Source organism: Xyrauchen texanus, chromosome 20 (assembly GCF_025860055.1).
Source record: "Xyrauchen texanus isolate HMW12.3.18 chromosome 20, RBS_HiC_50CHRs, whole genome shotgun sequence".
Classification (NCBI taxonomy): Eukaryota; Metazoa; Chordata; class Actinopteri; order Cypriniformes; family Catostomidae; genus Xyrauchen; species Xyrauchen texanus.
Window position 1 is genome coordinate 12,266,326 of NC_068295.1, and position 24,712 is coordinate 12,291,037.

The following is a 24,712-nucleotide window of genomic DNA, read 5'->3' on the forward strand; positions in this document are numbered from 1 at the left end:
CTTATAAACAAACAGCAGGGTTCAGTTCATTGACTGCTTAATAAATTAATTGTAAAACATTTAATAGGATTTAACGATGAAGACATAGCTGGAAATTAGGCAGATCTAATTTACAATAATAATTCTCGACACACTTTAATTTATGTTTCTCATGATTTAGGTCTAAAGGCATATGCTTAAGTGCTTGAAATTAGTTTTTTATACAATTATATAATGTGTATGAATTTCTGTACTAAACTTTTTTTTAAAGTTTGACCAGAAAGTGAAGGAAAAGCAGCCAAAAAGTGGCCAGAATACATGGGAATTCATTCAATGGGGTTTAAAAAGATGGACACTAGGGGCCCTATTTTAAGAACACTAGCATTAAGTGCAGCGCTACGCCATAAGTCATAAGCGCAAAGTCAATGGGCATGGCCATGAAGTTTTGGTAATTTTGTGCAAGCATGCACTAATTCTAGGCCATGCAAATTCTATTTTGAGTCAAGTGCAATTTAATTCAGGAGGTTCTTTTCCGGTTATTGCAGTGTTATGCATAATAAGTAGGTAGTGTAAATGGACTGTATGCAATGGATTAGAAGAATAGAATAGATATGGACTTACATTATTTTGTACATTAAAAGATTGCTTCCAGTCAGGCGTTGATGAATGGACGAATTTACATGTGAACAGACGCATGGCAGACACACAACCAATGAGTTGAAGGAACTCACCAATGTGCTTACATCACTGTGACAGGCTAATCAAGCCTCAGAGAGGAATAAAGGCTGACTGCGCAGGGTGGTGCGACAGAGAGAGAGCGCGTTTACAGGCAGCTGTCTGGCCTATGTGTGTGTTTGTGTCTTTTGGTTTATTTCTTCATTAAACTATTATTTATATTGTTAAGCCAGTTCTCGCCTCCTCCTTTCCATTGAATCGCTTACAATCACAGAAACGAGATATTGTTCTTTTTGAACACAAAGTGATCGATTCGCTTTAGAATACATTAATATCAATGCTGGAGATAGGATGGATTACTTTTATGCTGACTATCTGTGCTTTTTTGATCTACAAATATCTAAATCACCATCCACTCTCATTCTAAGGACCTATTGAAACTGGATCTTTTTATTTATTTTTTTACAAATCTGTTTTTTATGGAAGCTCCGTAAAATTATAAAGAATGTATTTAATCATTTACATGTACTGACACACTAATCATGGCTAGTATTAACAGCGATTGTATCAACATGCACTTCACTTCTACCGGTTGATGCCGCCATTCAGCTAGACGGGCTCGCCTCATTTCGTGCCGACAGAAATACAGCTCTCTGCGGTAAGACTCGCGGTGGTGGCTTGTGTGTTTACATCAACACGGAATAGTGCAAGAACTCTATGCTAGTCTCTAGTTACTGTTCATCACTGTTGGAGCTTGTGACTGTTAGATGCAGACCTTTTTATCTACCACGGGAATTCACCACTGTTTGCATAACCGTAGTTTACATTCCCCCCAGCGCTAACGCTAAGGAAGCGCTCTGTGAACTGTATGGGGCTATGAGCGAACTGCAGAACGCTCACCCCGACGGACTGTTTATTGTCGCCGGAGATTTCAACCATGCAAATCTCAAGACAGTGCTCCCTAAATTCCATCAGTATGTGGACTTTGCAACGAGAGGGCTGAACGCGCTTGATCTTGTTTACACAAACATCCCAGGCGCGTACCGGGCGGAGCCCCGCCCCCACCTCGGCTACTCAGACCACATCTCTGTTATGTTAATTCCAGCATACAGACCGCTCGTCAGACGCACAAAACCGCTTCAGAAGCAGGTGAAAACCTGGCCAGCAGGAGCCATCTCTGCTCTTCAGGACTGTTTTGAGTGTACTGACTGGCACATGTTCAGGGAGGCTGCAACATATGGCGATTCTACCAACTTGGAGGAATACACAGCATCAGTGACCAGCTACATCAGCAAGTGCATTGATGATGTCACTTTCTCCAAGACCATCACCACACGCTCCAACCAGAAGCCGTGGATGACTGCGGAGGTGCGCACGCTGCTGAGGTCCCGAGACTCCGCCTTCAGAGCAGGCGATAAGGCAGCCCTAAGAACAGCTAGGGCCAAACTGTCACGGGCAATCAGAGAGGCAAAGCGCGCACACGCCCAGAGAATCCACAGTCACTTCCAGGACAGCGGTGACACGCGGCGCATGTGGCAGGGCATCCAGGCCATCACCAACTACAGGACAACATCAGTTGCCTGTGACAAAGATGCCTCCCTTCCAGATGCGCTGAACGACTTCTACGCTCGGTTTGAAGTGCAGAACGACGTGATGGCGAGGAAGTCCACCCCTCCTCCCAACGACCAGGTGCTCTGTCTTACCACGGCAGATGTGAGGAAAACTCTACGTAGAGTCAACCCACAGAAGGCTGCTGGACCAGACAACATTCCTGGCAGAGTGCTCAGAGGATGTGCAGACCAGATAGCAGATGTTCTTACCGACATCTTCAACATCTCTCTGAGCAGCGCCGTTGTTCCAACGTGCTTCAAGGCCACCACCATCATCCCCATGCCAAAGAAGTCTTCAGTGTCCTGCCTCAACGACTACCGTCCCGTCGCCCTTACACCCATCATCATGAAGTGCTTCGAGAGGCTCGTCATGAGGCAGATTAAGACCCAGCTGCCCCCCTCACTAGACCCACTGCAGTTTGCGTATCGTTCAAACCATTCAACGGACGATGCCATCACCACAACCCTCCATCTGGCCCTCACCCACCTAGACAAAAAGGACTCATACGTTCGAATGCTGTTCATAGATTTCAGCTCAGCATTCAACACAATCATTCCCCAGCACCTGATTGGAAAGCTGAACCTGCTGGGCCTGGACACCTCCCTCTGTAACTGGATCCTGGACTTCCTGACTGGGAGACCTCAGTCAGTCCGGATCGGGAACAGCATCTCCACCACCACCACACTGAGCCCCCCCAGGGCTGCGTGCTCAGTCCACTGCTGTTCACTCTGCTGACTCACGACTGTGCAGCAATGCACAGCTCGAATCACATCATCAAGTTCGCCGATGACACGACCGTGGTGGGTCTCATCAGCAAGAACGACGAGTCAGCATACAGAGAGGAGGTGCAGCGGCTGACGAACTGGTGTAGAGCCAACAACCTGTCCCTGAATGTCGACAAAACAAAAGAGATGGTTGTTGACTTTAGGAGAGCACAAGGTGAACACACTCCGCTGAAGATCGACGGCTCCTCTGTGGAGATCGTCAAAAGCACCAAATTCCTTGGTGTTCACTTGGCGGAGAACCTCACCTGGTCCCTCAACACCAGCTCTATCACCAAGAAAGCCCAGCAGCGTCTCTACTTTCTTCGAAGGCTGAGGAAAGCACATCTCCCAACCCCCATCCTCACTACATTCTATAGAGGGACTATTGAGAGCATCCTGAGCAGCTGCATCACTGCCTGGTTTGGGACTTGCACCGTTTCGGACCGCAAAGCCCTGCAGAGGATAGTGAGGACAGCTGAGAAGATCATTGGGGTCTCTCTTCCCTCCATCAAAGACATTTACAAAAAACACTGTATCCGCAAAGCAACCAGCATTGTGGACGACCCCACACATCCAAACTCTTTACCCTCCTCCCGTCTGGCAAGAGGTACCGAAGCATTAGGGCCCTCATGGCCAGACTGTGTAACGGCTTCTTCCCCCAAGCCATCAGACTCCTCAATACTCAGAGACTGGTTTGACACACACGTGTCCTGAGTTGCACTTTAATTACTGTCACTTTATAACTGTCTGCTACCTCAATAACTGCTATGTGCATAGAACACTATCTCATAGTATGTTATGTTTACATTTTTAGAAACTGTCATCTTTTTGCACTACTGAGTACTGGTCGGCGCTGCACTGTCTATTGTCCTGTTCATTGTCAGTAATTTGTTGTACTGTCCTGTACTTTTTGCACATGTTTGCACGTGCACTTTATATAGGTATATGTAGGTTTTTTTATATAGGTATTTTATTTCGTTGTGTTGTCTCATGTGGTCCTGTGTTGGTCCTTTGTTGTTTTTATGTAGCACCATGGTCCTGGAGGAACGTTGTCTCATTTTGCTGTGTACTGTACTAACTGTATATGGTTGAAACGACAATAAAAACCACTTGACTTGACTTAGAAAAATGACATTCATTTATTGAAACAATAATGAAAAAATATAACCAAAAATATTTCTAAATCGAAATTGCACTTCAACCGAAACAAAAATATAATTAAAATAACGATGTGGTAAAAAAAATCATACCAAATCTAAAAATGTAACACTGTCCAACTTCTTCCACTGGCTCATTTTTGCAGTGACATAAAAATCACTATGACAACAGGTGAAAAAATACCAATCAAATTAGATCATAAATACAACTGTAAATATAAACATCACAATAATAATAACTGAAAAATAAACCGTGAACTTTAGATAGTTTAACACAAATCTAATAATTTTTTGTTCCATAAAATGGCTATTGACGGCTACATAATTGGATGTTCCACTATATTTTCAGAGTTTGGACATGAACTTTATTACCATCTGCTGGTGGAATTTCCAAACTGCAAACGCAGAAACTGACTTCAGACTTAGCGGTGAGATAAGATGTGCTTTTGAAACATCTTAGCACAATTACCTATTTCTCAGGAAAATAGCAAGTTGCACTTTATGCCACTTCATACAGTACACCCACAGTTTGCAAGCATGCACCCACAGATAGTGCAAACATTCCCACCCACGCTCACTTGTGCTTGGCACAGACACAGGTATTTTGCTTAGAATTAGCACCCTCACGGTCTTTGCGTGTAGTGCTGTGCTTTGCACGCTTACAAAAACAGAGCCCTAGAAGTGTATGCTCTGAGTAAACCTTTGCACCATAAACATGAGCTGTATTTAATTGGTTGATTGAGCATCCAAGAAAAATTTCAGCCTAAATGCGCAGTCAGAAATTAGGATACAGGAGAAGTCATTGATAGCTGACACAGCAGTGATGGTTGTTCCTGACTTCATGCTGAATTTCTTTGTAAGTTTGGACTTGCTCCTATGTTTATACCTTAAATTGTAGGAACAAAAACCCAAATTTTGTTGATCATGCCTTCAGAGGGGAAAGCTATTGTATGGTTTCAAAATACTTTTTTGAATTTGGATTTATGACTATATCCAATATGCTTGCTATGACCGTTTTAAAGAAATATGCTAAAAAATAAAAACAGCCTGAGAAATGTTTGCAGAGATATTCTTCTAATTCACACAAAGCTTACCCAATGCTAGTGCACATAATTATTCTATGTAAGAAGGAAAAATGATGAAGGTCGCATAAACAGAATATGATGTGCGATATCTGGCATTTGTCTTCTACATATCTGTTCAAGGAATTTCCAGACACTTGTGTTTATACATACAGTATAAAGACTTCTTTGATTCTTCAGAATTTAATTTTTAATGGATTATCCACTGACGAGTATGCTCTGGTGTGCTCATCCCTCTAGACCAAGACATTCATATATCACCATGGCCAAAATATATACAAAAATTGTACTCCACTTTCTTCCTAAGAATATTTTTTAAAGAGTGTTATTGTTATATTAAACAGTGCTGACCACATTAGACCAAAAAAAAAATAATTCTTAAGAACACAGAGATTGTTTTATTTTTCAGGCTGCTGGATGAGAACTAGATACCACACCAGACTATAAACTCCTTAATAATCAGTTCATCCCGGCAAGTAGAATGAAGCACATCAAATAAATGGTCTGAGTATTGACTCTGAAGTTGTCTTTATAAAGAATGGATTTACTCTACAAATTAGAAATAACATTTGTAAACCACTCCACTACCCACCTCATGATCCTGATCTGCCATTGCCCCGGAATATTTATTAAATGAATAGTTCACCCAAAAATGAAAATTCTCTAATCGTTTACTCACTGTCATGCCATCCCAGATGTGTAAGACTTTCTTCTGCTGAAAACAAATGAAGATGTTTAGAAGAATATCTCAACTCTGTTGGTCCATATAATACAAGTGAATGGTGACCAGAACTCCAAAAAGCAGATAAAGACAGCATAAATGTAATCCACAAGACTCAAATGGTTTCATCAATGTCTTCTGAAGCGATCCAGTTGGTTTTGGGTGAGAAAGGTCCAAACTATAACTAGTTTGTTACTGTACATCTTGCCATTGCAGTCTCTAGGCACAATCCTGATTTCAAGCTTGATTATACTCCCTAGCACTTGACACATGCGCAGAGCGCTAGATAGTGCTATAGGAGATGTAACAGAGCTTGCAATTATGATCACCAAGGAGACTGCTTTCAAAATGTACAATGTAAAAGGAGTTACATTTTGGTCACCCAAAACCAACAGAATCTCTTCAGAAGACTGATTAAACTACTGAATTCTTATGGATTACTTATATGCTGACTTGATCTCCTTTTTGGAGTTCTGGTCACCTTTCACTTGCATTGTACGGACCTACAGAGCTGAGAAATGTTTCTGAAAATCTTAATTTGTGTTCAGTAGAAGAAAGTCATAGACATCTGGGATGACATGATGAGAGCTTTTTTGGTTTTGGGCAACTATCCCTTTAACATATCCTCGGTTTCGAAAGCATAGCTTGTAACTATTCACAAAGTATTGTTTACATGGAGTAAACTACAACCACAGGAATTACGTCAGTAATGCAGAACTATAAATTCTTCCGCCTAGAAATGTAGTCCCCTGGCTAAAAGAATGGTTTGGACAACTCATAACTATCAACAAATATAACATTTTTGCATAGAAGTGCTTTAACAAAATAGCTGCATCATATGGAAAGCCTTATTCAATCAACTTGCAAGTGCATTTCTATACACAATTATGTATTTTTACAAACAGAGGGACGAGTCAAAATTACTGTCTGCGGTAATCGACAACATGACACAGATGCTGTATTTAGAGCTTATCTTGTAGTTAACCTGGTATATTCCTTGAAAAAGGTGTGGGGGTCTTGAGGTACTGTATATAAAGGTTTTTTTAGGAGGTCAAGTATTGGTAGTTTGTTTTACAGGCATTATATATATATATACCAGTTTATATATACTACCAGTTTTTACCAGCCCTTGAATTGAACCTTTTTTGTTGGCAGAATAGACAATCATTTGTAAGGTCATCTGTGTTTATTGTATTTTGCTTATTGTCCATTAACCACTTGTGTGTGTGTGTGTGTGTGTGTGTGTCCACTACCTCTTGATGTCATCTCGTGTGGTGTCCAGATGGTAAAGGTACAGCAGTAGATTTGATCCTGACATCAGCAGTAAAAACATATCCAGATAATAAAACTGAGCACTTCTGATGGACTTTGCAAACTGCTCATCTCCATGGAGAAGCATCAAGTCAAACAAACAGTGCCTAAGTAGACATTCAGTGGTCACATTGACATTGCAGTTTATTAATAGGGGTTGAATAAGTTCTGAGTGCATTCATATATCACCACATAAAATACAGGACCATATCAGCATAAAATACCATGCTCTCTTGTCTTTTCTCTCTTTTCACCAAAGTTGGAGTATGTTAAGTGATAAATTAGGACAGAGATATATGGGAATGTTTCTTTTTCTGTCTGAAAAATAAGAGACTAATAAAAAATAATTTGGTGGAATAGGAGTACTACTGCATATCTACGTAGTGTAACTGTGGTATGTGTGAACACATGTGCGATAAAGAGCATGGGTGAATCTTTTGGTAGTGTTATAAATTCTAAGACTTCACGTAAATCTGGCCCAAAACATACTCTAAGCAAGTACATGGACACAAATGCTTTTAGCTATGCAAGCTCGATTTCATGTTGTTGCTTTCAGAAATGTGGCACAATTCATTATATTTACAATTTACTTTTAGCACAACTCAGTTAATTCATTTAAAGTGATAGTTCACTCAAAAATGAAAATTCTCTCATCATTTACACACCCTCATGCCATCCCAGACGTGTATGGCTTTCTTTATACTGCTGCAAACAAACAAAGATTTTTAGACAAATATTTCAGATCTGTAGGTCCATACAATGCAAATTAATGTTTGTCAGAACTTTAAAGGTTCATAAAGCAAATGAAGGCAGCATTAGAGTAATCCATATGACTCCATTAGTTAAATGCATATCTTCAGAAGCTTTCGAATAGGTATGGGTGAGAAACAGATCAATATTTAAGTTCCTTTTCACTATACATTTTGTTTTTGGTGATTCGCATTCTACTTTGCCACCTGCTGGGCAGGTAGGGGAATTTATATTTTTTTTAAAATACTGTTTTAATCCACTTCTCACCCACACCTATCATGTCACTTCTGAACATATGGATAAAACCACTGGAGTCTTAAGGATTAATTATATGCTGCCTTTGTGCTTTTTGGAGCTTCAAAGTTCTGGCAACCATTAAATTGCATTGTATGGACCTACAGAGCTGAAATGTTCATCTAAAAATCTTGGTTTGAGGATGCATGAGGGTGAATGAATGATGAGAGAATTTTCATTTTAGGGTGAACTTGACTAAGTTAGCTTTACAGTATTACAATAAGGTTTAAAGGTGCATTCAGTAGGTTTTTGTTTATTTAATCTTGGACTCTTGAACACCTAGTGGCGTGGATGCAGCATTATTCTAAAGCAATCGTTTTCAGTTACTGATACCATTGCAAAAAAATCACTATTGAAAGTGTGCCATGATCAAATTAATCCATGAGTGAAAGTGTCCAATAACAGGGCAGTTACTGAGATTCAGCAAGTAGTATTCGGCTGGTCATGTGATCCTAACATGGCAGCCCCCATGAGGGGACCCTCTCCATGTAGACTAAAACAGCTTTTATAAGCTTACTGATACTGTAAGAAGTCTTTATCTCATGTGAATCTTCACGATTTTATGCATGTGTCAAAATTCAATAACTTTTTTGATGAGGAAAAACTTTCTGATTGCACCTTTAACTCATCTTGAATAGATGGAAATGAGAGTCCACAGTTAAACAATGAACACTGGCCGATAAATCTCCAATATCAACATGTACTGATAAATAATAATAATAATAAAAAAGAAATCACTAATATATTGGCTGATCACCAATATGCTCAATATATTGTGAATCCCTAGGGACTATTTATAGTTGCAGACACCATAAATTCCCTTTAATATAACTTATCCAAATAATGAGGTCACCTCTGTCTCACCCAAGCATACAATATGCACATGGGTCTAGGACATTAGGTGGGAAGAGACCAGAAAGAGATTGTAGGCCTGAATGTGACTAAAGGAAATTGATTTAAATAAACTTCAGTGTTGTGTTGGGCATTCTTGGAAAGTGTGATTGTCAAAAGTGGGAAACTGGGGTTTAAAGAGCTCTGCAAGTGTTTAGAGTCCTGATGTGTGCTGGACCTGACCAGTGTTCCAACAGAAGAATACAGCCAAGCTAAACACATCAAAAGCATTGGTCACAAATGCAAGTTAATTTCTTGAATCTTACAATGTATTGTTGCAATTACATACTTGCTCATTTCTTCATTTTGAACTGAATTTTATTATAATTATAGGCACTGCAAAAGCTCATTACTTACTGTACTGTATATAAAATCTAAACTGCTTATGTCAGTGAGGATTGTATTTATTGTTATGTTCCCATGGTCAGAACAGGTTCAGCAGCACTCAAAGTCCAGATGCACATGCTGGGCGCCTCAGAGGTAGTCAGAAACCACTGCTTACTATGAATCCAGCACACAGAGTTCACAGCCTTACTGTGCCCTGCAAAACCACAACAACAGTACCATCTGAGGAACAAGTCCTGTATTTAGATAATTAAGCAGATGGATTCTGTCTGTCTCTATAAATCTAGCCATATATATGATCAGTACCGCCGCTCCCAATAAGCAGACAACGCAGCCTGCTTAGGGCACCAACTCCATAGGGGGGCACCATCTTAACCTATGAGGGCACCAGAAAGTCCACCGGCTGCCCTTAATCACACATTATACGTTATTCAAGGACCTGAAAGCAGATGCGGAACACAGATGATCGCTTCGTGCTCATATCACGCAAATACCCCTCCAACCCCCCGTCCACCTGGAACTCTGAGTAGGGCATCAATTTGGCCAGCGGCGGTCCGGTCTATGATTACCACTTAACATCTCAGAAGCACATCAACTAACAGCAGAGCAAGAATCCAACAGCTGTGCAGCTATTTATTGTGACTTAACTCATAAAATGTTACGATACTGAAAATACAAACACATTTAGGTCTATTTTTTGTCATCCTAAGAGGGAAAAAGTTATATGGACTGTTTTTAAGCTCTTCCTTGTTTCAGGGTTGTTAGAAATTTTTTAATAAAATGTAAGACTTTTTCAAGACCTGAACAATAAAATGAATACTGTACCCTCATACCAAAATAACCCACACAATCTCAAAAATGAATCATGTTTCACAGACTCTTACTTAAACAGGCAGGGGCATACATTCAACATGGTCATAACATTGCTTATCAGTATTACAGGGTAGGCTATATATACAATTTTAAAATACTCGAGACATGTTTTTTTCACATAGGTATCACATTATAATTTGTTATATTTGGATCAAATTGAAATTTTTAATGAAATTCCAGATCCAGAGTATGGTGCACCCAAAATACCAATACAAATAAATAAAAAATGTAATTAATAACACAGGACTTTTAAAAGGATGAATACACTGAGGACTCTTATTCTGAAAATGTATGTGCTTCACCGGTTCCAGCTACTTATTCATACAGATCAGAGAATATGTGTAGCCTTACAATCATCTACAACAATATAAACACTTAAGTAAACATGGTCATATTTCATCAACAGTTGATCATTAATGATTGCTTGTCATACACCGATCAGCCACAACATTAAAACCACCTGCCTGGGAGCTTGGATAGCTCAGTGAGTATTGTCTACATTACCTGACTACGCATACTCGTACGCTGACTACCACCCCTGGAGTCGCAAGTTCGAATCCAGTGTGTGCTGAGTGATTCCAGCCAGGTCTCCTAAGCAACCAAATTGGCCTGGTTGCTAGGGAGGGTAACACATGAGGTAACCTCCTCGTGGTCGCAATAAGGGGTTCTCTCTCACAATGGGGCATGTGGTAAGTTGTGCGTGGATTGGAGAATAGCATGAGCCTTCACTTGCCAAGTCTCCGCGGTGTCATGCACAGTGAGCCACATGATAAGATGCACGGACAACTGAGACTTGTCCTCCACCAACCAGATTGAGGTGAGTAACCACGCCACCATGAGGACCTACTAAGTAGTGGGAATTGGGCATTCCAAATTGGGGAGAAAAGGGGATAAAAAAAAACAACCTGCGTTTATAACAATCCTTAGTCCAGTGAAAAGAACATCTATTTCAAGAAGGGCCACAAAATTTCAGAAATCCCTAAATCTTTAACTAAGGGCTGCCAGATTGACATACAAAAGTTTAAATACCTCTTTTTCTGTGCCACACATTCGGAAATGAAAATAAGAAACATGCAGAAGAATTCTTCATAAATAAACTACAGATTTAAAAATCTTCCACTCCTGTGTGGACAGCTGGGTTGCCGGTAGTGAGGAGTTATACAACAAAACTGAACGGTCTCCAAGACCACACAGAATCTGCTTTCCATCTCCTAGAGACACAAGAATAGAAAGATAACAGACAAAAATTATGGCATAATTAGTTGAAAATTATGCTACTTAGGCAAAAGCCTAAAATAACAAATACAGCACTTTTAAAAACAGGCATCCACAACTTTTTTGGCGTTAAACTCCAGGAGACTGCCATGGTTTCCTGCTAGTGATATATCTCTTTGTGTGAAACATTTGGAGAACAAAAAAATTCAAAAATCAACATTGATATGACTGTTAGCCTCTGCCATTAAGTGTTGAATGCTAAAGCAATGTTTAGTCAGTGAAACTACAGAATACTATGGGGAAGTCACACTACTTACTGTACATTAATTTCTAATCATATGCATACAAACGCAGGTGAGCAGGAATGCATGCATTTGCATAGATGTTTTGTCTTTCGAGGCATAAAAGTTCACATTTACTGAACTCTGGCCTTTATATTTGTATAGCGAAAAATCCTTTGACCAATAATGGATTTAAACATCACAGATTGACCTTTTGGCTCAATACAAAGAATATAAACTACAAAGCTGTATGGCTTGTAGGTAGATAATGTGATGTGGTGAAATAAATAATAATAGTCATTTATATTATTATTTTTTATATATTACTAATAATTTTATTATATACACTGTCCAAGTTATTGGACAAAATGTATTTTGCTTTTATTTTATTTATTCTATATTATGCTTTGGCCTGCGATGGACTGGCGACCTGTCCAGGGTGTCCCCCGCCTTTCGCCCAATGTTAGCTGGGATAGGCTCCAGCCCCCCGCGACCCTGTACACAGGATAAGCGGTTGACGATGGATGGATGGATGGATGGATGATGCTTTGGCAACATTGTTTTTGAAACTTTCATGCCAATAAAGCCCATTGAATTGAATGTATTTTACATTTGGAATGTATTACTATTTGTTATTAGGGCCCCAAGCACTGAAAGTATGGAAACCCTACCGTTCTTCTAAGGATTATTATTAATAATGGGGGTGGGTGGGGGGGGGCATGTTCAGGGGGCTCTATACCACATGCCTTTTGAACTACAATCTCATCAAGCCGGAAAACTTTCATACAGACAGTCATATGCTCTGCCAAATAGGAAGTCGGCCATTTTGGATTGCTTGAAAAACGCATGCTCTGGAATTTGAAATACTCCTCCTAGGGATTTCATGTTACATGTACCAAATGTGGGCGACATCATGCCATGCCATGACATTGACAATGCTAAATTGCGAACAGATTTTTGATATATCGAATGGTGTTGCCATGGCTACACGATAAAATAACATCAGAAAATGGGAAAAAAATAAGTCTCATATCTTCTGTGTGCACCTTGTGATTTACATCAAAATTAAGCCAAATGTTTGGCCTTGTGGGCTGATCACATTGAAGTGACTATTGTGAGTCATGTTCATAGTGCCACCAACTGGCAGAAGTGTGGCTCGTTTAACAGACTTTGAAATATCCCTCTTATGGTTACCTGAATTACTTCAAAATCTTTAGAATAATGTCAAGACAGTGCAGATTAAAAATGCTGAAGGGATTCTTGATATCTTAAACCGTGTTGCCATGGCAATGCATTAATGTCATTATTCCTTTTTATGTTTATTCACATATTTTTGAGGTACTTGCCATGCTTGAATTTATGATATTTTGCACACACATCAAAGTTTTCAGCTATTAGGCCTAGGAAAAATTAAAAACATGGGCATGGCTGGGAGAGCTCTGTAGCACCACCTTTTGACAAAGGTGGTGGGGTAAGTTTCTTCTGTGGTCACCAAACTTGTTATATATATTGTTCTCATCAACTGGACAACTTAGACTTATAAAATTAAAGTCATTATCTCCGCCCAACAGGAAGTCAGCCATTTTGGATTGAATGTGCATTTTAATTTTTTTATTGCAGGCCATGAACTTTTGAATACTACTCCTTGGGGGATTCATGTGACTGGCACCAAACTTAGGCAACATTATACCAAGACATTAAAGATGTTAAATTGCAAAAGTATTTTTGATATATCGAATGGTGTTGCCATGGCGACAATAAATTAAGGACAAAAATGTGAAACAGGAAGTTCCTTATATCTTCTGTGTGTATTGTATGATTTTTATGAAAATTCAGCTGTATGTTTGGTAATGGGGGCTCTGTAGCACCCCCTTTAAAGTGGGTGTTTAAGACGGCCTCTGTAGCACCCTCATTTTCACCTACAGTCACCAAAATTGGTACATATACACTGGCAGCCAAAAGTTTGGAATAATGTACAGATTTTACAGTTTCGGAAGAAAATAGGTACTTTAATTAACCAAAGTGGCATTCAACTGATCACAAAGTATAGTCAGGACATTAATGATGTAAAAAACAGCACCCTCACTATTTGAAAAAGTAATAAAAAAACAAATTTAGACAGGCCCCATTTCCAGCAGCCATCACTCCAACACCTTATCCTTGAATAATCATGCTAAATTGCCAATTTGGTATAGAAAATCACTTGCCATTATATCAAACACAGTTGAAAGTTATTTGGTTATTTAAATGAAGCTTAACATTGTTTTAGTGTTTGTTTTTGAATTGCCACTGAATGCAATAGACTGGCATGTCTTAAGGTCAATATTAGGTCAAAAATGGCAAAAAAGAAATGGCTTTCTATAGAAACTAGTCAGTCAATCATTGTTTTGAGGAATGAGATACAATGCTTGAAATTAACAAAAAACTGAAGATTTCATACAAAAGGTGTACACTACAGACTTCAAAGACAAAGGACAACTGGCTCAAACAAGGACAGAAATAGATGTGGATGGCCAGATGTACACAACTAAACAACAGGAGAAGTACATCAGAGTCTCTAGTTTGAGAAATAGAAGCCTCACATGTCCTCAGCTGACAGATTTATTGAATTCTACACACTGAACACAAGTTTCATGTAAAACAGTAAAGAGAAGACTCAGGGGTGCAGGCCTTATGGGAAGAATTTCAAAGAAAAAGCCACATTTGAAACAGAAAAACAAAAAGAAAAGGTTGGAGTGGGCTAAGAAACACTGATATTGGACAACAGATAACTGGAAAAGAGTGTTATGGATCTTAACCCCATTCAGCATTTGTGGGATCAGTTAGACTGTAAGATGTTTGAGAAGTGCCCGACAAGACAGCCACATCTATGGCAAGTGCAACAGGAAGTATCTGGACAAACTGACAGCTGGAATGCCAAGGATCTGCAAAGCTGTCATTGCTGCATGTGGAGGATTTTTTATGAGAACTCTTTGAAGTAGTTTAAGAAGTTCTGACAAACTTTTTTCAAATTGTAATAGTAATTTTTCATGTTTTTAATGTTCTGACTTCACATTGTGATCAGTTGAATGCCACTTTGGTGAATAAAAGTACCAATTTATTTCCATAAGAGCAAAATCTGTATATTATTCTAAACTTTTGGCCACAGTGTATAGTTCTCATCAAGCCAGACAACTTTCATAATGATAGTTATTAGCTCTTCCCAAAAGTAAGTTGGCCATTTTATATTATTTGGATATTGCAGTGTCTGAACTTTAAAATACTCCTCATAGGGGATTCATAAGACTGTCACCACATTTAGACAACATTATGCCAAGACATTGAAGATGCTAAATTGTGAACAGATTTTTGATATATCATTTTGCAATGGCAAAGCATTAAATTAATGGCGAAAAATGGGAAACCGGAAGAGTCTCATATCTTCTGTGTGCAATGTGTAATTTAGATCAAAATCGAGATATATGTTTAGTCTTGGGGGCTAATCACATGGATGTAACTATTTTGGGTCACGGTCATAGCACCAACACCTGGCAGCACGGAGTGTGGCTCTTACAACAGACTTTAAAATAGCCCTCTTATATTTACCCAAATTAAAAATAGTTTAGAATAATATCAAATGCATGTGTCCTCCTTGCATGGTTTTCTGAAAGCCACTGGGTGGAAATGGACCCATGGTGCTTGGGCCCGTCATCGTTTATGCAGCTATATTTTAGAATGTATTATTTATTCTATTCAGCAGCCCTAGAGAGAGAGATAGATATCATATGGTTCTTATTTGAAGCAATTTAGCAAGCTTAAAGCCTAGTACAACCACACCTTTACTAACATGAGTACTGCAGAGGGCTGATTGTAGATGGAGTTGTGGAAACAGCCATATAAGTATTAGGCATACTTGGTGCTGCAGAGTGTGAGGGGAACTCACTTAAAGAGACTTTTATGGTTGAATAACAGCACACAGACTTCAGCAATCATGTAGACTTTTTTTATTGAGTACTGCAGCATTCTGTATACCCAGAAGATAGTTACATATTTGTGCTAGTTTTTGAGGGAGTAATGCTTTCTTCTTTATGTTGGTATTTGGTTTAAACAGTCCTACTAGAAAAAAGATAGATGTAAAATAGCATTTCTTAAAGGTCTGTAGGAAAATGTACTATCACTACAAAATATGGAAGCAAATTATCTTATGGCAAAAAAGCGTAACTGCCAGTTCCATGGAAATGGAGTAGTTAAGTGTTGAATGGATTATCATGCTTGTGACCTCAGTGTTTTAACTCAACAGTAAAAAAAATTATAATATATATATCTCCAAAATTAGCACCAAAAGTCCTTCAGTGACAAGTCATAAAGATTTGTCCCTTAGCATTTTGCGAAAAGGTAGCTCGCTAAAAAGCATTTGTATGAAGGCATCTCAACACCGTCACTTCAGGAAAAACTGTTATTTTTTCCTGTAAATATTGTTGTAATGATGAGTACATATCTCTGATGAGCTTGTCAAGAGATTAGAGAGATTCGCACCGTGTTGAGTAACACTCAAGTGAGATTGTGAGCGCGCATGTTTGATTGGCAGACCGGACGTGAGCCCACATGTACTGTGCATGAGCACAGACCACGGCTCTCATAACATCAGCCATGCTTAGATATTTGTGGAGGTGAGGGCGTGGTAGAGCGCCCGTCTGGAGAGAGAGAAAGCGGTAAGGACATCCACCTGGGATGAATTGTGGCTAATTACCTTTTCTATGTTCACAGTGAGAGTTGGGGGAGATAAAAGATGGTCCAGTCTTCCGAAGAGGGAGAGCTGAACCTGAGTACAGTGTGTGTTATGGAAGCTTCACTGTCTGGCTGAAAAGCAGCAGTTTTACAATGGCCGCCGAAAAGCATTACTTTAGTTTGGGTTGATCTCAGACTCAGAGTGTGTAAATAAACTCACGTGGTTCGCTGAAGCCGTCTCCCGCTTCCTCCTTTTGATCCAAATCTGAACATCTGTTACAATATTATTTGTTGTTTTATTCATTTATTTGTATAACATCAGCTTGTAGTTGAATTCCCTCTCTAATGTGATTCAACAATGTAGAGAACTATTATAAATCCTCATGAAAAGGACACTTCACAATTCATACAGATTATATAGGCTGCTGATAAAAATATTTCTGATGATTATATCATAGTGCGGTCCGCAAAAGATTGCTCGAAGGCCGCATGTGTGTTGAGTCTAGAAACTGTTGTGTGTGAAAATCCCAGGAGCTCAGCAGTTACAGAAATACTCAAACCAGCACATCTGGCACCAACAATCATGCCACAGTCAAAATCACAGAGTTCACATTTTCCCCCATTCTGATTGTTGATGAGAACATTAACTGAAGCTCCTGACCTGCATCTGCATGATTTTATGCATTGCACTGCTGCCACATGATTGGCTGATTAGATAACTGCACAAATAAGTAGGTGTACAGGTTTACCTAATAAAGACTATTAAATTAGAACACTAACATGATCTTATTAAAATGTTTGAGATTTGAAAATATCACATTTAATAAATACAAATATTTCCTGATTTTTTATTGTATTTTATTAAATTTATCCCAATTAATTTATTGTAAGGTCGGCATTACTTAATCTTATGGGGGACTTTAGGAAAATATCTGAGGTCATATGATTTTAACTGACAAAAAAGTTTGAAAACCTCTATGCCATGCAATAAGCCTTCTCTGTGCAGTCAACTGACTTACTGAGGAGCTGCATTGTATCCTGATGACTTCACTTGGGTGTGAATAACCAAGGCCTGGTCCTTCACGCTCCTCTGAGAGCTTGCATCTAGAAGACAAAAAGTTTGTACATTACACTATTATGTCTCTAACACTATAATAGGTGCTGTTAATAAGTTACATTATTCACCAAAATGGTTTATTTTTTTAATCAATTCTCATTTGTAAACTTCAATATCTCAGCTTATTATACAGCTCTTTGGACTACTTGATTATGGTTGGTCAATTGTGGCATTCTGCAGTCAAACAAGTTTGCTTAATGGACAATAAAATGTATAATTGACCATTGCAGCCTGGTCTCATGAACATTATGTGACTGTGGCAAAATGTGTGAAAAAAAACAAAAAAAACAAGTGAATTGGTGTTGTAATCAGACAAGGTTTTTAAGGTTAATATTAGATTGAGGTTTTAATGAGTAAAACATACCTCCCTAATCTAAATCTTTAACCTAAACCTAACCAACAGTGCTTTTAAACAAATGAGAGGTGAAAAACAGATATCCTTATCCTAAACCAACACCTAAACCACACTTCTTGCTCTCTTTTTCTCACACAGTACAACAATGTCAACACAATATTTTATGTCCATTATTAAGTATTTGATAAGTAGCTGTGTACAGTACAGCAAGACAATGTATAGTAAGCCATTATTGACCTGCTGACTGTGCATTATCCCTTGCGTAAAAGAGTTATCAGCTGCAAATGTATACAAACATGAACTTATTCAAATAAAAACACAGTTAAATCAGTATGTTACATAATACAAGACACAACCTAAAGTTCAGGCCCTTATTTAAGTTTCCTTCACTTCAGGGAGCTATTTTGTTTTCCATTATTTTTCAAATTTGTTCCATAAATACTAATACACACTTTTCAAAAATCAGTTCAATTGTACACCACAGACTCAAGTGTATATTCTGAAAAGTTGCTGATATATGCAACTACTTCCTAAAAGTATCTCATATAATGTAGTAATGTAAATTATTTTTTTGTTTGGAAATGAAACTTTTTCAAAAACTTAAACTGCTTTACATAAAATATGTTCTCTTTTATTTTTGGGACCTGGCCAATTATTGGCACTATTGTCAGAGCTGACCAAATACCACCAAATATTGAGCATAAGCATTATTCTAACTACCGAAATAATACTAAAGCAAGAAGATCTATCAATGCAGCTGTGATGCTTACAATCACAATCACTGCATTCCAAATTTCTTTTTATATATATAAAAAAAAAAAGAAAAGAAAAATAAATTGTGCCTTTTGGGCCATAAAAGGTTCCTGTAATGAGTTTGGGCAATAAGAAATCATACATTACATTCAATTATAGCTCATACTTATTGCTGTGTAGATTGGTGCAAAGTACTAAAAAGAGGAACAAAAGAGAGGGAGTATTTTTTATTTTTTTTATTTTTGGTTATTGTCTACAAACCACATCCTGACATAACTCATTCTTCAAGAAGACTTTAGTCTGTTCTGCGATCAACCTTTAAGGCATCAGACACTCAATCATAAAGACATGACCTGCTTTAAACTATTGGATCATGACAATCAATGCACGTCAAAGCCCAGTGGTATGAAGAAATGAGTTGTCCTAGATATGGTATTGACTTAGGCCCCCAAAAAGCTTTGGAATGAATTAAAACCTCTGTGGATGTGTAACTCTAGAAAGGAAGAGAAATAATGCCCAGTTGGAGATGGAAGAAGAGCCTCCCTTAAGGAAGAAAGAGAGAGAAAAAAGAGGGAGAGAGAGATGATGATGATGGATTGCTTTCACATCAATGAGACAGTCACTATACAGTGAAAACAGCCAATCAAAGATGCCAGAAAGGAAGAAAAGAGCATGTTACTTTATAACTCAAACTTCTATTAATTTTGTTTCTAAGAAGCGGAAGGGGAGGGTAGGTGGGCTACTGGTTGGCAGTAGTCAACATGAAACGACATTTAAAACCCATTTACTTCTGTAATGTGATTTATTTCAGAGGGAAACAGCATATTTAGGGAGGGACTTGATTTTATCTATCGGAAATTGATTGGACTGTGATAATTGGGTGTTCCATACCCAAATAGAGGACTACTACTTTCCTGAAATCCTGCTAAAACCCAGTTTTTGACCAGGATATGAAGGCTGAATGTCAAGTTCACCCTCGAGAGGGTCTCAATGTAGCCCAATGGAAATTACTTATCCATCTATTGTTATGCGTTATTATTGCTGATATCTTTATCATATGAACATTAATGGTCTTAAATTACTGTTAAAGGGATAGCCCACCAAAAAAAAACAAATTCTCTCATCATTTACTCACCCTCATGCCATACCAAGTGTGTATGATTTTCTTTCTTCTGCAGAACAGAAACAAAGATTTTTAGAACAATATCTCAGCACTGTAGGTCCATAAAATGCGAGTAAATGGTGAACAAAACTTTGAAGCTCCAAAAATCAAATAAAGGCAGCATAAAGGTAATCCATGAGACTCCAGTGCATAAATCCATATCTTCAAAAGTGATATGATAAGTGGGGGTAAGAAACAGATCAATATTTAAGTCCTTTTTTACTATAAATCTTCACTTTCACGTTCTTCATTTGTTTTTGGCGATTTGCAATCTTTGTGCATATTGCCACCTTATTATGAGAGTATTTTCATTTTTGGGTGAACTATCCCTTTAACTTTTGTATTGAACCAGGAACATTCCTTTAAAGTAAATGTACTGCACTTTCAAGAGACTATCCAATCGGTTTTGGGTGAGAACCGACCAAAATATAACTCCTTTTTCACTGTACAATTTCCATTGCTGTCTCTAGACACGATCATGATTTCAGTCTTGATTACACTTTCTATTGCTTGACACATGTGCAGAGTGCTAGATGTTGCTAGGAAGTGTAATTGAGCTTGGAATCATGAATGCCAAGAAGACTGCAGATGTTAAAATTGAGTGAAAAACTGCATTACATTTTGGTCTATTCTCACCCACAATCGATTGGAACGCTTCATTTATTAAACCGGTAGCATCGGTGTCTTAGATAAATATTATGCAGCCTTTATATGTTTTTTGGAGCTTCAAAGTTTTGGTCACTTTTCACATTTGAATCATCTTAATTTGTGTTTTGCATTAAAAGAAATTCATATATATCTGGTATGGCAATGACAAGAGAATTTTCAGTTTTGTGTGAACTATCCATTTAATAATCGTAAAGAATCTGGAAAGGGGCTTGGGTAGCTCACAGAGTAAAGACGCTGACTACCACCCCTGGAGTCACGAGTTCAAATCCAGGGCATTCTGAGTGACCCCATAAAAATTGGCCTGGTTGCTAGGGAGGGTAGAGTCACATGGATTAACCTCCTCATGGTCGCCATACTGTGGTTCTCGCTCTCGGTGGGGTGCATGGTGAGTTATTCATGGATGCCGCAGAAAATAACGTGAAGCCTTCACATACGCTATGTCTCTGTGGTAGCATGCTCAACAAGCCACATGATAAGATGTGCAAATTGATGGTCTCAGACGCTGAGGCAACTGAGATTCATCCTCCACCACCCGGAATGAGGTGAGTCACTACACCACCACGAGGACTTAGAGCTCATTGGGAATTGGGCATTCCAAATTGGGGAGGAAAAACAAACTGGAAAGGCAACTCAACTAACAACAGTAGTTTAATAGCTATTTGGCTATTGGTTAACATTTTTTTCTACCAAGGTGAGGACAGGAGAAAAGTCATTTCAGAGGCAGAACAAGTTATTACATTTTGATCTAATACCTTTCCTTTTTAAATATTTAGATTTTGTCTGTGGAATAAGGTGCACTAATGAATTGAGCACAATAAGACCAGCATCATCCATTAAGAAAGTAAATATGGTGAATTTTATATTTCCTTTATAAATAGATTTTTGTGACGTGCTATGTGGCTCGTCTCTTTCTACTGTGGTTATCAAAGCGCTGTGTAAGGGGTGTGACCTCAGCCACCAAATGTCATCAGACTGTTTTATGAAGAGTGGCATTCCAAAAGTATTCATAACCAACCCAAATCTCTCAAAACTGTAATATATAAAGAATGCTTCTGTGCCTAGTGACAGATTTCTGCTGTATTGTGGTACTGACTTTTTGCCAGGAAAGCAAGATTAACAACTAGGACATTAATGAATTAGTATCATACATTTTACTACAGGGGGTGTGTCAATGACACTAAATCACTGGTTTGTTCAAAAGCAGTGATTTATTTATTTGGCAACCAAAAGTGTGTGTGTGTGGTTTTGTGAACCCTGACCTTTTGTTCTCTGAGGTTTTGGTCTTGTTTAGTCAACTCAGCATTCAGAGGAGATGTGGGCATCAGAGGAGAGCTGAAAATGGTTAATCTAAATAGAAAACATAGGCAGAAAATCAAGAGAATAGAGAAAAATGACAAATGCGGTTCCAATATTTGAAATGATAAAATACAGCATTTTCCATAGCGGCAGCCGAGCAGCACTCACTAGAATAGTGCTGTTAACTCCTCAAGAATGGGTTTAAAAAACCTTAACACAGTGGCCAGAGTTTTTGGACACTTTTAAACACTTAATATATGAATTTCATTGCATTAGATAGCAAAATATCAACCAAGTGGCATCTGCAAACAAATTATGTTACAATAGAGCTTTTCTCAGAACTGACTTCACTTTACTGAGTCTTTTTTGCAGTTACTATAATGAATAATATTTCAAATATATATATATATTAGTTTTGTAGTGTTGAGGTTTTCAAATACAATACTGTTAGAATGTTACAATTTGAGAACAGCATGTTTATTATGTTTTAGCAACTGTTACTCAAAAGACAAAAAAAAAGTAGTAATTTTAGCAGTCATTAAATTAACAAAAATCACAAACAAATTTCACCGTCAAATTTTTTTTTACAGGTTAACACGTTGGGCCCTATTTAAGCTTTTTTTTTTTTTCTTTTTTTTTTATAGTTTCTGAATTTTTTATTTGACAGTTTAATTTTATTGTATCATCAAAAGGGTATCTTAGTAAATTAGTTTATAAAAACGTTAATCAACTGAAAATTTAACAAATAATTTTCAACTTAACATCAAATTCTATTTATCAAATGATGTGCTTTTTAACATTAGAGTTATTTATGTCAAATAAAGTGCACAACTGAGCATCAAAGATGTGAGATATTGCTTAGATATAATACAATTACAATTTAATATTATTATTATTATTATTATTACTACAACAGTGAATATTCCATAACTATACAGTAGTTATATATTTGTCATATTTTTTCCATACAATGGGGCTTTTATTTTGGTGGAAAACAGAGTAAAGCCCTTTCAGTTTTTGACTAGAGCTTCACAGCTCTGGAAAAGCAGGTCACCTTATAACCTGGTGTGATTAGTAAACTGCAAAAGGCTGTGATTTCATTAAATAAATATGTAGTCTTTATGTGATGCACACTTCAAGGTGAATGGGTGATGCTCATGATGTGGTGTTTTCAGTGCATGAGCAGAAGTTTCACACATTCACTTTGACGCATGCAGCACATGCAGACTAGCTATTTGTTTAATTAAATTGCAGCTTTTGGAGTTTATTAATCACACTAGGAAATATACCTATTTTCATTTGTGTGCTGAATGTTTACACAATGACATCTGTACATCAGATGATATCGGTTTTTGGTATCTGAGCATTTTTACATATAGCCTACAAGTGCAAGTACATGAGTGCAGTATCAGACCTGATTCCAATACCAGTATCAGGACATTCCTAGCTAAAACCAAAACTAAACAGTCAGTAATTATTCTTGGCTGGTGTTCGAAGTCTTTTTTAAGACTTCTTAAAAAGCACCATCTGATCCAGTGGACCTGGAGCCATAGGGGCAGAAGTTTTGTTACCTGGGCACCACTGAAAGTTGCTCTTCCTCAGAGAAGTCCTAAGTCCTGTTAGACAGCTCTAACAGAGTGGTCAGCAAACACCACATCTAGTCAAAGAGAGAAAGGCTGAAGGTAGCCCATATGTTGTGCTATGCCACACAATTGTGTCTCACACAGAGCAGAGAAGCCCACTTTCATCCCAGAATACAACCCGCAGCCAGACATTGTAAAAGCATTACATTTCAAATTATCCTGGCTTTTTGAAACCATAAACTGATAATTACTGGCCTGTAAAAATACCAAAGGTGCCATACATGTGAACTCTACAGCAGCTTTCAAGGTTCAGTATAGGAATGACCAATTAAAATGTAGAAATCTGGAATAAAAAAAGTTGTACAAACGTATGTAATTGCTATCTGGGTTTGCTTTTTTTTTTTTATATCTATAACTATAAACAGGTAAAGACACAGAATACAGTATTTTTAGAATACACAGAGAGCCTAAAATAAATTATTTTACTGACATGCAAAATTTAGACATGTACTTCATTGCCCCATGACCTTGAGAAAAAAGTGAAAACAATTTGTAGCAGGTAATGTATCAGTTTTGGCATCAAATGCAGCTTAAACATCTGATGTTCCTAGATGTTCCTCTCAGCAGATCCATAGGGCAGGGGCGTTCTGAAAGAGGTGCTCAATCCTGCTGCTGGAGATCTTACAAGGGTAGAGCACCCCAAAATGAAAATTCTGTCATAATTTCCTCACTCTCGTTTCGTTCCAAACCCATATGGCTTTCGTCTTTTTCTGTGGAACACTGAATGTGAAGTTTATTAGAATGTCCAAGCTGTTTCTTCCATACAATGAAAATGGATGAGAACTAATGGCTCTCAAGCCCTCCAAAACTTGATTTTGGTTTGGAATTTTGGTGAATTTGATTTTGGCTTGGAATAAATGCAAGTGTCACATGGGGGTTTGCTGCTGCCAGCGTCATGGCATGTGCCCCCCCTCCCAGGGTGCCAAGCTCCGCAACGCCCGTCGGACCTCCTCTTGAGCTCGAAGGAGCGCCTTGAAGCACAGTTGCTGCTCCGCCCGCAGATCCATGAGGGCCTGAAGGTGCATCTGGCGGATGCTGGCAAGGGATCGAAACACCTCCAT

The 24,712-nt window shown here is 38.3% G+C and overlaps 1 pseudogene; it reads right to left on the bottom strand.

Annotated features, from left to right (window-relative positions):
• The window catches only part of LOC127660315 (WD repeat-containing protein 27-like), a 40,922-nt pseudogene extending 16,210 nt beyond the window's left edge, over nucleotides 1–24,712 (bottom strand).